Source organism: Hibiscus syriacus, unplaced genomic scaffold (assembly GCF_006381635.1).
Source record: "Hibiscus syriacus cultivar Baekdansim isolate YM2019G1 unplaced genomic scaffold, ASM638163v2 tig00110840_pilon, whole genome shotgun sequence".
NCBI classification, from domain to species: domain Eukaryota; kingdom Viridiplantae; phylum Streptophyta; class Magnoliopsida; order Malvales; family Malvaceae; genus Hibiscus; species Hibiscus syriacus.
In genome coordinates, this window is record NW_024062887.1 from 505,818 (window position 1) to 519,112 (window position 13,295).

Here is a 13,295-nt window from a genome sequence, read left to right on the forward strand (position 1 = left end):
AAAAATAACTTACAGAAAATCAAACCGTAAGCCATTTTTCAGAAAACACAAAAGAAATTCTGTTGACCAGGAAAATGAATTACGTTGACAAACTAGTTTTCCTCCAACCAAACACTGGAAAACATTTTCCGAAAAACGAATTACATGAAACAAACATGAGATTTCGAGGAAAACCAATTCTGTAATTCATTTTAAGACAAACAAACAGACCCTTAGATGTCACGTGGGAAAAGCGCTTCATATTAAATGTACTTTTGTCTTATGTGGTAAAAATTGATGATATTTTGATACATAATGACAAATAGGTGCTATTTCTATAATAAAAAAAAAGGTGATATAGGCAAATAGGTGTTATTAAATCATACTTAAACTCATATTTTGATTTTATTTTAATCATTAATTGTTAACAAATTAATAATGATATTAGCATATCATTGAAAAAAATATAAACTTGTTAAATTAACAAATTTGTTTTTCTTAAGAGCAAGTAATTAAAATAGAATTAAAATGCGAGTTTATGTATGATTATTAAAAAAGAGATTAACTAACTAAAATAGTAATGTAAAAATAATTGAACGACTACGTACATAATTTAACCATTAAATTATTAGGATGTTGCCTATCCATCTGTACATAATTTAAACATTAAATTACATAATTTAACCATTAAATTATGACTTAATACAAAAATAAGCGCTTAAAGATTACATCGAAAAATATTTTAGTATCTAAAGATTTTTTTATTAAAAAAGATGTTTAAAGTTTTTTTGTTATATTTTTAGATGCCTACCGTTAAAAAATTATTAAGTGACATGTGTCACGTTTATATCTTTAAAAAAATAAAATATTTTTAAAAAAATATTTTTTAAAAAAAAATCTAGATGTAATACATGTCACTTAATGTATTTTTTAACAGTATATACCTAAAAGTGTAACAGATAAAATTTTAATCATTTATTTTTAATAAAAAAATTAAATTCTAAAAAATTAATTTTAAATATAATTTAATCACTTATTTTTATATTAAGTATTAAATTATTAGGATGATATCCATTCCTCTCCTAACGAGAACTGAAATCTACCAGGCAGTCAACGACTCCTTGCGTCTGATAGTAATAACCAATATCAGCGCACCGAAAAATCAATACAAACTCAAAATTAATAAATAACTAAATCTGATGGAAGTAGTATGTTGCTGTTGGGAAACGTGTCATGTTCTTAAAGGATACTTATTTTTACTCTTTTTCAACCACACCCACCCACCGTCTTCCACTTTTCCTCCTCAAACTGTCGCTGCCAACATTTTTTTGACTGGTTTGGCCTTGAAACTCCACCGACTCTCCAACCAATCTTATTTATCGGCTTTCTTCCTCTCCGATCCCAGAAACAACGATTTGAAGAAACCAGAATCCTTAAGGTAAACTCTACTCGATCTCTTCTCCTTTTTTCTCTTTATAACTACAATTACAAAGAACAAGCTTTTGTTTGCTCTAGTTTCAGCCTGTAGTTTTTTTGTTCGATCAACTTCTCAGTTTGCTTATTCGTTAAAATAGGTGTCTCCCAATAAAGTTTTTTGCAGCTTAATATGATTCCATTGGTTTTTAATTTTGATTGATTTTAAGAATTGCCCTTTTAAGTTTTTTTTGCTTGGTAGTTAGTTAAGTTGAATTATTGTTCATTTATTGCCTTAACATTGTCCATTTAATGTTAATCAAGGAAATTTGAGTGTCAATGTACCAAGTAGGGGAGTTATTTATTGCTATGTTATAACTCTTCTTTTTTCTTACACCTATATCCCACACATATGTCGGATTAACATCAATTTCTTGAGTTTCTTTACAGAATCTTCGAAAATACTGGGCGGCCCAACATGACTGCCGATACCACAACCTTAAGCTACTGGTTTAACTGGAGATTTGCAGTCTGTGCATTGCTCATCTTAGCTTCAATGGTTGTGTCAGCTATTATAATTTGGAAGTTCGAAGGTCAGAAAAGATCAGAACATCGAAGGAGAGAAAATGAAAAGGAACCTACGGGGCTATTATACGAGGATGAAACTTGGAATACATGTCTTGAAGCCATTCACCCTGCTTGGCTGCTTGGGTTTAGAATATTTGCTTTCTTCGTGCTTTTGGCATTACTTGTTGCCAATGTTGTCATCGATGGAGGTGGCATATTTTACTTTTATACTCAGTGAGTGACACATCTATTAAGCTTTCCATTTTTGGTTATATTGAAGGTGATTTACTTGATTTAATGAATTTGAATAGCGTTGCTACAACTTGGCGATGGTTCATTATATATTGTTCCTCTATATGAATGGCTTTCGCATTGATCTTTATTGTTGCTTAACGTTTACTATGTGTTTATGATAATTGATTCATGTTTATTCCTGAACAGGTGGACATTTACTTTAGTCACTATCTACTTTGGGGTATGTCACTTGCTATGTTACTTAATATTTGACATAATTGAATTTATTCATATCGGATAAGTATTTGAATCTGATATTCATCTCGTGTCTGAGTATTGTAGTTTGGATCTGCAGTCTCCATATATGGATGTCGAAAGCACTGCAGAAAAACTGGTGGCAATCAGGGCGATCACGTAAATTTAGATTCCGAGCAAGGCACCTTTTTACCTCCCACCATCGGAGAAATTGCAGATGTGTCATACAACCAGTCCAAACATTATGATCCCCATGAAGCTAACTATCATCCTCCGATCGCAGGTCCTTGGATGTATGCGTTTCAAATTATTTATCAGGTAAGTTCTCTCCCAAAAAAAAAGATTTGGTAGGAATAACTTCATTCATCATTCTATATATTTATATTACTCATAACATTTATTTGTCTTTAAATATCCATATTTGACATTGGTATCTAACACATATCCGGAAATGGGAATCAAGATATAATCTCCCAAGAACTCTTCAAATATATGGAGATTTTGGAGGGAAAAGGCTGGAGCATACAGTGTTGAACATGTACTGTCTAACGCTCACAATCCCGAGTTTGAGTAACATGGCTGTGTACTTCTTTGTGTTTACCAAAATCAGACTATAATTTCTTGAACAGAAGTATTAACAGCTGTCTGGTGACATCTTGCTCTGCTACTCAGACTTGGGTGTGATCGTCTGATATAGTATATTCAATTTTCTCTAAGTTTTTCACATATTTGGAGGATCTTTGATGGTTTATATCTATGTACTCATTTCCAAATATGAATCGGAAATGTGTGCCAAATGTAGGTACTATAAGAAAAATGAAATTTCAAAGCAATATGATGTCCGTTTTATACTTGGTATTGATAATATGAGATCATATTGTAATTGTATTTGGGTGTCTCCCATTAGATTTCTGCAGGCGCAGTTATGCTGACTGATACAGTATTTTTGGCTCATTATTTATCCATTCCTAACCCCCAAAGGTCATGGCTTGAATTTTGTAAGTTTGATGCTACAAACTCTAAATTTTCCCGAGTTTTTTTTTTCTGCTCCTTTTATTTGGAACATATGTTACTGTTTATATGATCAAACCCCTTTGCTCTTGGATGAATTGTAATTGTGTCAACCGGCAATACGAAGAAGAGGTCTGTTGATATATTTCGGGGTGATTCAGCTGAGTAAGTTCTTGCAGCTGAGTAAATGCAGGTGTAAGGTCAAGAAGAGGTTTCTCTAACTCAAGGCCAGCATTTACTCGAGGCATTTTATAACAGTGATGAAAAAGACACTGAATCGGCTTGTTGAACTGATTCAAACGGGAACTGGTGGCCCATTCGTTCTGAAACATATCCAAAATCCAGGAAACAAACTAAGCAGCCTTTAGCCATTTAGACATGTTTATGGTCTAAATAGGTTTTAACCAGGTGTCTTCTGAGGTTTGAGTTGGCTGGGTTTTTGTGAGATTTTTAGCTGTGCCACATTGTAGAGGTCCAGCTGTCTAAGGGCTGATTTAACGCTGCTATTGGAAACTCGGGGTAGAAAAAGCTTGGATCGAAAAAACATGTTTTAAAAATGTTTTCTAAGTTGACAACAATTGGACACATATTGGCTTAGCAGTACACTGAATGTTGAGGTTCACCATTGTGCCTAAAAATCTTCATTACACTGTAATTTAAGCTTGGGAAGGTGATCAAAAAAGCTGTGTAGTTCTGTTAACTTCCTTATTCTTATCATGTTAGATTATACGGATATGTATCCGACATGAGCATCGCTAAACTTTTTTCATATATCTGGAAGGTCCCTGGACAGTCATATCCACCATGCCCTGCCATGTTTGAATGTAAATATCGGATATTTGTATGGAACTTTTTATCTGGGATTTATGTCCATACTTTCAACTGCAGATGATTGTCTCTATGCATTCAATCAATGCTGTATTCCTAATTGGTGACACCATTTTGAATTACATGGTAAGTTTTACGTTTTTGGATAGTATAGTGGCTATTTTATTTGAAATCAAATATTAATGTTGCATACGGATATGTGTCCTCCACTGGTATATTTAATTTTTCCAAAAATTTTGAGGGTCTTTGAAGGATAATATTCTCGTGGTCCATTAGCATTTCATTTCTGGTATCCTCTGATCAGTCGGTAAGCTAATATTATTGTTTGCCTTGCAGCGGTTCATTGTTTCGAATCGCATATTTCATTTTATGGACGGGCGCATTTGTTGTTTTCCAATGGATCATCCATGCTTGTGTGAACCTTTGGTACAGCCATATGTTTGTGCTTTGTACAGTTTTATCTACTAGATGAAGGGCTTAATTATCATGATGTGTTACTCCTCTCTTTGCAGGTGGCCATATCCGTTTCTCGATTTGTCATCCTCATATGCTCCCTTATGGTACATATTCTTTTAACTCAAGTGTTGGATGCGAGTATGTGTTGGGTAGGTATATGCTTGTATGCGATTCTTCACTCATGTCTAGTAACCGAACATACTCGAATCCGACACTCATCCCTTTCTTTTAACGAGCTCACCGTTTTGTGATCGGGACGGAACAGGTACTTGGGAATAGGAGTGATGACCATCCCGTGTTATGGCATCTTTGCTTTGGTAGTTAAACTCAAAGACTTCTCGTTTTCAAGATCATTTCCGGATTTGTATCGAAAGCTTAGGTAGGGATCATGTTGAGGTCTTCAGCCGCTACCATGCGCTATTGACAGTGAAGTTTACAAAATTCCCATGTATTCTTGTACCGAATATTCCTAAAAACTGTAGGTAAAGAGTCCATGCTTGTAAGGTAATGTCAAATACTTTATTAAATTTATACATCATTTATATGTATAATTTTTCGATTTATGTTAAAAAAATTCTCAACAAAATTTACATAAAATTAATAAAAATATACATTTAAGGTTCATTTTCTCCCTGCAAACTTCGTTTTTATCCTTACGGGTGATATTACAACAATAAATGGCTGTCCCTTTTTCCCATATATATGGGGTAAGGGGGAGGTAAGATAGTAGGCTAGTAAGGGAGAGGTAAGATAGTAGGCTACTACTCAACACCAGGTTGAGAGCAGCTTCCGTAAGAGACCTCCGAATTATGAAATGCCCTCCGTGAGACTCGATCTCACGACCTCAAGATTAAGAACCTTGTGCTCTACCAACTGAGCTGGATGATCATTTCATATTACAACAATATATACATAAATGTATTTAATAATATAATCTTTCTTAATCATTGATAATATACACACACCCGCATCCCGTGGAACCTTTTTTTCCTCCCTCGCTTGGCAGATATGGAAGAAGCGGAATGATATTATCTTTAACTCCAGTTGTTGCCCCAATCGTTCAATATTGAACCAAAGTATCGCCTAGGCGAAATATTTCCACTGTTCTTTTTGCCCTATGGAACCTGTGAATGTTAAGAACCCTGCTCTCATTAATTGGCAAAAATCACCTACTGACTGATTTTGTCTTAACATTGATGGCTCAATCTCTCCAGCTTCAAACTTCAATTCCGTTGGTGGTGGTATTCGCGACCATGACGGCAATTGGATAATCGGTTTTCATAAAGCTGTTGGCATCACAACGCCCTTCCAAGCTAAATTATGGGCCATCTTCCACGGTCTGGAGGTCGCTTGGAGTCATGGGTTTGAGCTTCTCTTGATTCAATCTGATTGTGCCAATGCTTTGAATCTTGTCAACGATCCCAATAGTTCGATTAGCCCCCATTCTCTGGTGTGGTCCATCTTCCAGCTCCGCCAGCGGGCATGGGTAACAGAAATTACTTGGGTTCCTCGCGAGTCTAACTCTCTTGCTAATGGCGTCACAAAGTTGCCTTCTCCTTTGATGCACGATGTTACCCTTCTCGCCTCACCACCAGCTGGTCTTCAAGATGTCTTCAGGTGTGATATGAATGCTCTTGTTACTGAAACTCAAGCTTAATTTAGCTTCCTTGGCTTTGTCTTATTCAAAAAAAATATACACACTCACAAATACAGTTACTTGAGTTTAAGATATTTTAAGAAGAACAATAGTTCTTTTAACCATTGAGATCATTTAATGTGTTATTCTATGTGACATAATCGGTGTGAACATATGAGAATAAAATATAAGATACATGAATCTAATATATGAGAATATATGTCTATGTGACAAGCTATGTGAAACTGAATTAAGTGAATACATGAAAATGGGTATATGTGTCATATGTTATTATATGTGACATGATTTACATGATTACATGTATATGCGATATTAAACTACATGAATATATGAAAATATGATATAAGTTATATGATATTGATGTACGAACTATATGGAAGTGTGTACATGAGTACATGTATAAGTTTACATGTTATTCTATGTGTTATGTGATATATATATGAACATATGTGAGCAAGATATGATATACGTGTTTATATGAACACATGAGAAATGATATAAGCTATATGATACGATCTATGTGAGTACATGCACATGTGATATATGTTATATGATATGAACCTATGTGTTATGGGTTATATGACAAGGATTTATGAGATCATACAAGAATGTTATACAAGGATCTATGAGATCATACAAGAATGTTACATAAGCTACATGATAACAAGTTATGAAATTATATGTCTATATGGTACAAGTGATGTGAACTGTCATAAAAGATAATGCCCATGTTATTTGTTATCAGAGCTAGGGGTATACTTGGCATACCATTAATTGAGTATTTATCCATTATCATCTTTGGTACATTCATGTATCAATGTCCAGCACCGTTGGTGCTTATTCAGGTTATGATGGCACTGAAGTGCATCATATCTCAGTATCAGTTACGATTTGCACCGTGTTGTGCATAGTGCGCACCTTACTCATATATCTTTAGTTCTCAAAAGTATACATAGGCTAGTACATGAGTTAAAAAAAGTTAACATAAATACACTGTATGTGATGTATATGTTTTATTATGTGAAATATATTACATGATTTATATGTGATACTGTGTATATTGCTTGGTGAAATGTATTATATGATATGTTACAAATGTTGAGTATAAGATGACATGTTACAAAGGTTAAGTACAAGATGACATGTTTTAAATGGGTTAATGATAATGATAGAGATCATGATAATGATGTTGATGTTAATAATGATGGCATATGTGCATGTATGCGTTTTGTTATATGAAATGTTCTATGTTTTCTATTATATGCTTTATATGCCTCACTAAGTCAATGACTTAGCGTGTGAGTATTTCACACGTATGTTCCAAGAAGAAGAAAGAGCAAAGTTAAACAAGACATGTCAGTTTCTCCTTTCCAAAAATCAGATCAGAAAAGAATTGAATAATATGTATTTTGTAATAATGATTGTAGTTGGCATATGAATAAAGATTTAAATCAGATATACTCTGATCGGTTTTGTAAAAATCATATGATTTTATTTAATGTAAATTTTTCAGTTTTTATTTAAACTTGAAATTAAATTTTCAGTTATTTTGTAAAAGTAAACGATTTGGAAAGTCAATGTGACACCTCGGACTCGTATCCGAGTATGGTACAGGTTGGGGTATTACATTTTTTAGAATCAAGTGATGAAAATGTAATCTTACTAATAATTTGAGACTATAGGTGTAATTCAACCAAATATTATTATTAATAATAAAATAAATAAAATTCATAAAGAATCACTGTAGTACATTAAGATAATTTTTTAGATATTAATTTTTTTAAATATACAAAATAAACATTAAATTTTAGTTTTTGAGATGGGTTTGCGAGGACCATCTTGTATTGTAGACTTTTCAAAATGTAACACCCTTGACAGGGTGTTTCTTATTACATTAGAAAAAACAATGCAAAAATCTTGACCAAGTAGTCTCGGTAATTAAAGAAAATATTAGCAAGATGTGTATATTGTCAATAGTTAAAAAATATAAGCATATAGTACATTCTAATCACCTCAGATTATTGAAAAATTATAAAATTTCCCCTCTCATATATATATAGGATATGATCTGATTATATAATGTAAAACTTTTTAGTTTTACATAGATTCAGATGAGTGAAAATAGAATGTTGAGATTAACTTATTGTTTGTTTTCTAGTGAATAACTTATTGTTTCTTACTTTTAATTTCAGTATTTTGTCTATTTTCATTCATCCAAAAGCGCTAAACATATACAAAACTAAAAAAAGTTATACATTAGCGATAAAAACGATGATGATGACGTGTCACCCGTCGTTAAAATATAACGGTGATGATGACGTGTTACCATAAGATAATGCTCCGTCATCATTGAAAAATAAAAAACATGACACATTAGAATTTATGTTTATTTTTTGATGGTGGAAGACCAAAATGAAACTAAATTGTAAGTTTAGCAATGATTTTGAAAAAAAAAATAGTTAGGTGGTCAAAATGGAACTACATAAATACTTGAATGACTAAATAATTTATATATATATAAGTAATTTTATAATTTAAAAATAAATTATAAATTATTATAATTTTTTAATTTTTTAAAAACTATTTTTAGGTCCTCGACGTGATAATTAGAGGATAATTAGAGTTATAAAACTCTTTAGATGATCCTTCAGATGCGCAAATATCCATTTCTTCTGATATTTCCTTGAAAAATTCGATCTCCTTTTCATTCATCATTTTTTGAACCAAAACCCCGAAAATCTGAGCATTGCTGTATAACATGTCCTTCATATCCATGATAATAACATATGTTTCCACAGTTTAATTGTTCTACTAACATATAAGATTTTAACAAACCAACTTTGATCATTTGAGTCCATACCCATAACATAGGTGATTTTACTTCACTGACTTGCTTTATCACATGCTTTCATTTTTCCGCAATAACTGCATTGATCCATACTCCTGTATGATTTGGCATCAGATTTTGAGCAACATTTGGTTGTTCTTTATCACCAAAATTTATGATGTTCTTTATTCTCATGCTTTGAACAATTCTTTTGAATGTGATGCAGTTTTCGATGGAATGCCCACGAGCTCCTGTATGATATTCGTACTGCAAGTTATCATTGTACCACTTAGGATATGGAGGTTGCATGGGTGATACATGATAAGGTGATATTATATGTTTGTCATATAATATCTGTTATAACTCTTTGTAGGTCATCGGAATTGGGTCAAACTGAAATTTCTCTCTTTCCTCCCTTGGTTCCCTTGTTTCTTTCTTGACGAAGTTTGGTGTAGAAGATCCAATATCCTGAGGTCGAGATACTGTGATATTATTGGACTCATATTTCCTTGCATTATTTACCTCACTTTCTTTCTTTTTCATAAATGGCTTCTTGCTAGATTCACCACTTCCAAGTTTTCCACTCTTAATCGCCATTTCAATCATCTCAACTGTTGTAACTATGTCAGCAAAGCTTTTAAAAGAATTTCCTATGTGATGAGTAAAGAAAGGAGCTTTCAAAGTGTTCACAAAGAGCACATTTATTTCTTCTTCTTCCATGGGTGGATGTACTTGTATAGCTATGTCCCTCTATCTCTGGGCATATTGCCTGAAACTTTCATTGAATTTCTTTTCCATGTTCTGCAGTACCATTCGATTAGGCCTTATATCCTTTACATGCTTATATTGTTCCAAAAAGGATTTAGCCAAATCTTTCCAAGATTTAATATGAGTTCTACTTAATTGGTTATACCAATGGATGGCTGAACCAGGTAAGCTTTCTTGGAAATAATGGATCAGTAGTTGATCATTCCCTATATAACCCGTCATTTTTCTGCAAAACATTGTGATATGAGTTGAAGGACATTTCATACCATCAAAATTTTCAAAATCTGGGATTTTGAACTTAGGTGGTAATACCAAATCAGGTACCAAACTTAATTCTTTGGCTTCAATTCCATACACATTAGAGCCTTCTTTTATTTCCCTAACTTATTCCATTAGTTGTTCCAGTTGTTTGTTTGACTATTTCTTTGCTTCTTGATCAAAATCTGGAATATTCTCAACTTTTTGTTGGTTTATAGAAGCACTAGGTAAATTTATGTTTACCCTCCCTGTTTGAGTAAATGCCCCGGACTGGACTTTATCGTGAGAGGTTGCATGATCCGGGGGGTATAAAGGTTCCTCAGTTACTTTAGTTTTTAGTCGATCTGACCTTGGTGTAAAGACTGGAGGATATAAAGGATCTTCAGTGAAAGTACCAACAGCTGGGGTATTTGTTTGATCCATGCTTCTTCTTTGTAACATACTTGTAAAATTTTCCATCATCTCATTCTGGGATTTCATTAACTGTTCATGCATTTATTCTTGAATTTTCTTGAAATTCTGTTGCATCTCAAGTTGATTTCTTTTAATTTGAGTGACCTTATCGTCCATTGCCCTTTTTCTGGTAGTATATGGATACTTAGGGGGGTCCAATATTCTTCGAAAAAGAAGAAAAAACCTTTTTAATGAATATGGATGAAAAATATAATGTCAAAATGTTCATGCTCAATATGTAAATGCAAGGTGTTGATATCAAGATGATTTCTTTAGAACAACTTTTATATTAAAACAAAGTCCTATTACAAAGCTTTTAAAACATAATACATATACAACATCACAGATACATCTGGGCAGCTTCTCCTAATTGTTGTATGTGTTCAAGTAACTCAAAGACCTTATGAGCTTCTTCGATTTTTGGTTCCAATTCTTCACTTAAAGTATTAGCTTCGTATGCCAAGTCCACTAAATATTGTACCACTCCCTGAGTTTGCTCCAGATACTTTGCAATGAGGTCATCTTTTTGTTTAACTTTCCATTGAGCACATTCCCAACGGTAGCGCCATTGTAAAATTCCTTCGCACGGGACAATAGGGAGTTTATTTTCCCTTCTCTGAAGATCTTGGACTTTGATTTCCAGCTCATTCACTTGCTTCCTTAGATTCTTAGCTTTCGAGTTATTTTCTTGACTTCGCAGTGCAGTTTCCAACCTTTCAATCTTGCTTTATAGTCTTTGGTTTTGAGCTTGATTTTCCAATAGTCTTTGCTCTAATGCCTCCTTTTCTTTAGCAAGCATCTTGGTCTGGTATTTATTTTGTTTGAGCTCATATTTACCTTCTTCAGATTTTCTTTTCAGGCCTGTCAACTCTTGTTTGCTTGATCCTTCAGAAATCTGAGTCTTTACCACCCATTGATAGATTGACCGGAGATCGTTGAAGTCTATCCTGAGCTGTTTTTCAACCTTTCTAACTTGATCTGCTCTCCCTTTATGGATATCTATCTCAATTTCTTTGTGGTAGACTTTTTCTTCCAGCTTTTGCAGAGTCTTTCTCCACTGCTTTCTTTCGATCTCGAAATCTTGTTTCGCCAATTCTAAGGGAGACAATATAATTCTCAAATGTTCTTTGATGGGTTGAACATTCTCGAAATTAACCACTGGAATATTGTCGTTGACACGGTTGATTCTCCATTGTTCGTATTCGGGTAAGAGATTTTGACTGAAAGTAGATAAATTTACTCGATGAATCCATTTCCAGGCCTCAGCAACTTTTCAAATATTTTCTTTGTACTGATCGCTTCTAAATACAAATTCTGATTCAGATAAAACAGATGTCGTGGGAATAAATTATCTTGATCCATATTGTTTGGAAGCCATTAAATGTGCGTATCCTACGGAACCCCATATGCCAGGTAAAGGAACCCAATCATGCTCTCCACACTTATACATTATGTTTGAAGAAGTATTCCATGAAGCTCGCCATAATACGTCATTATCTGCAAGATTTCGAAAGATAATCATCCATTTTCCTTCGTCATAACCTCCGGGCCATTTGCGAGAAATGAAATCTTGTAGAGGTGAAAAGCCTTCTAGAAATACTCGTCCAAGAGCTCTTTCTTCATGTTTAAAATGGTTCAGAATCCATACCAATAATAGAGGTGCACAGCCTATAAAATGTCCTTCTCCCTCACGTCTACAGGAATTCAAGGAACGGAATATTTCACCAATATATATATCATTTAATCCATAAGCTAGTAAGCTTATTTTACCAATATACTTACCTTTAAATCCCTAAGCTCGTAAGCTTATTTTACCAATATACTTATTATAGTTTACATCACTGATGTCATTAACCTCATTTATTAATCGTTATTGGAATCCTTACATTCCATAGGAAATTTATACAATTCGTACAATTTCCTTATAATATTAGCACTCTTAGTGCTCTATCTAGAATATCATATACTTAATATGATTTCCTTCTTATTTTAGCACACGAAGTGCCTTATTCGAGAATCCATACCATTAGTATGATTCCTTTACCATTTTTAGCACCTGAAGTGCCTTATATGAAAATCCATACTGTTAGTATAATTTCCTTATCCTTGTAGCTCCCTTAGTGCTTTTTCTGGAAATCCATACACTCAGTATGATTCCCTTACCATTTTAGCACATATAATGCCCTATCTGAAAATCTATATATTCAATATGATTTCCTTATCATTTTAGCACACTCAGTGCTCCATATGTAAATCCATACACTCAGTATGATTTACTTATCATTTTAGCACACTCAGTACTCTATATGGAAATTCATACATTCATTATGATTTCCTTATCATTTTAGCACATATAATGCCCTATCTGGAAATCCATATATTCAATATGATTTCCTTATCATTTTAGCACACTTAGTGCTCCATATGTAAATCCATACACTCAGTATGATTTACTTATCATTTTAGCACACTCAGTGCTCTATATGGAAATTCATACATTCAATATGATTTCCTTATCATTTTAGCAAATATAATGCCCTATCTGGAAATCCATATATTCAATATGATTTCCTTATCATTTTAGCACAC

At 33.3% G+C, this 13,295-nt stretch overlaps 1 pseudogene; it reads left to right on the forward strand.

Moving 5' to 3' along the window:
• Positions 1-1,311: 1,311 nt before the first annotated feature.
• On the forward strand, positions 1,312-5,203 carry LOC120143284 (annotated as a pseudogene).
• The last annotated feature ends 8,092 nt before the right edge of the window (positions 5,204-13,295 follow it).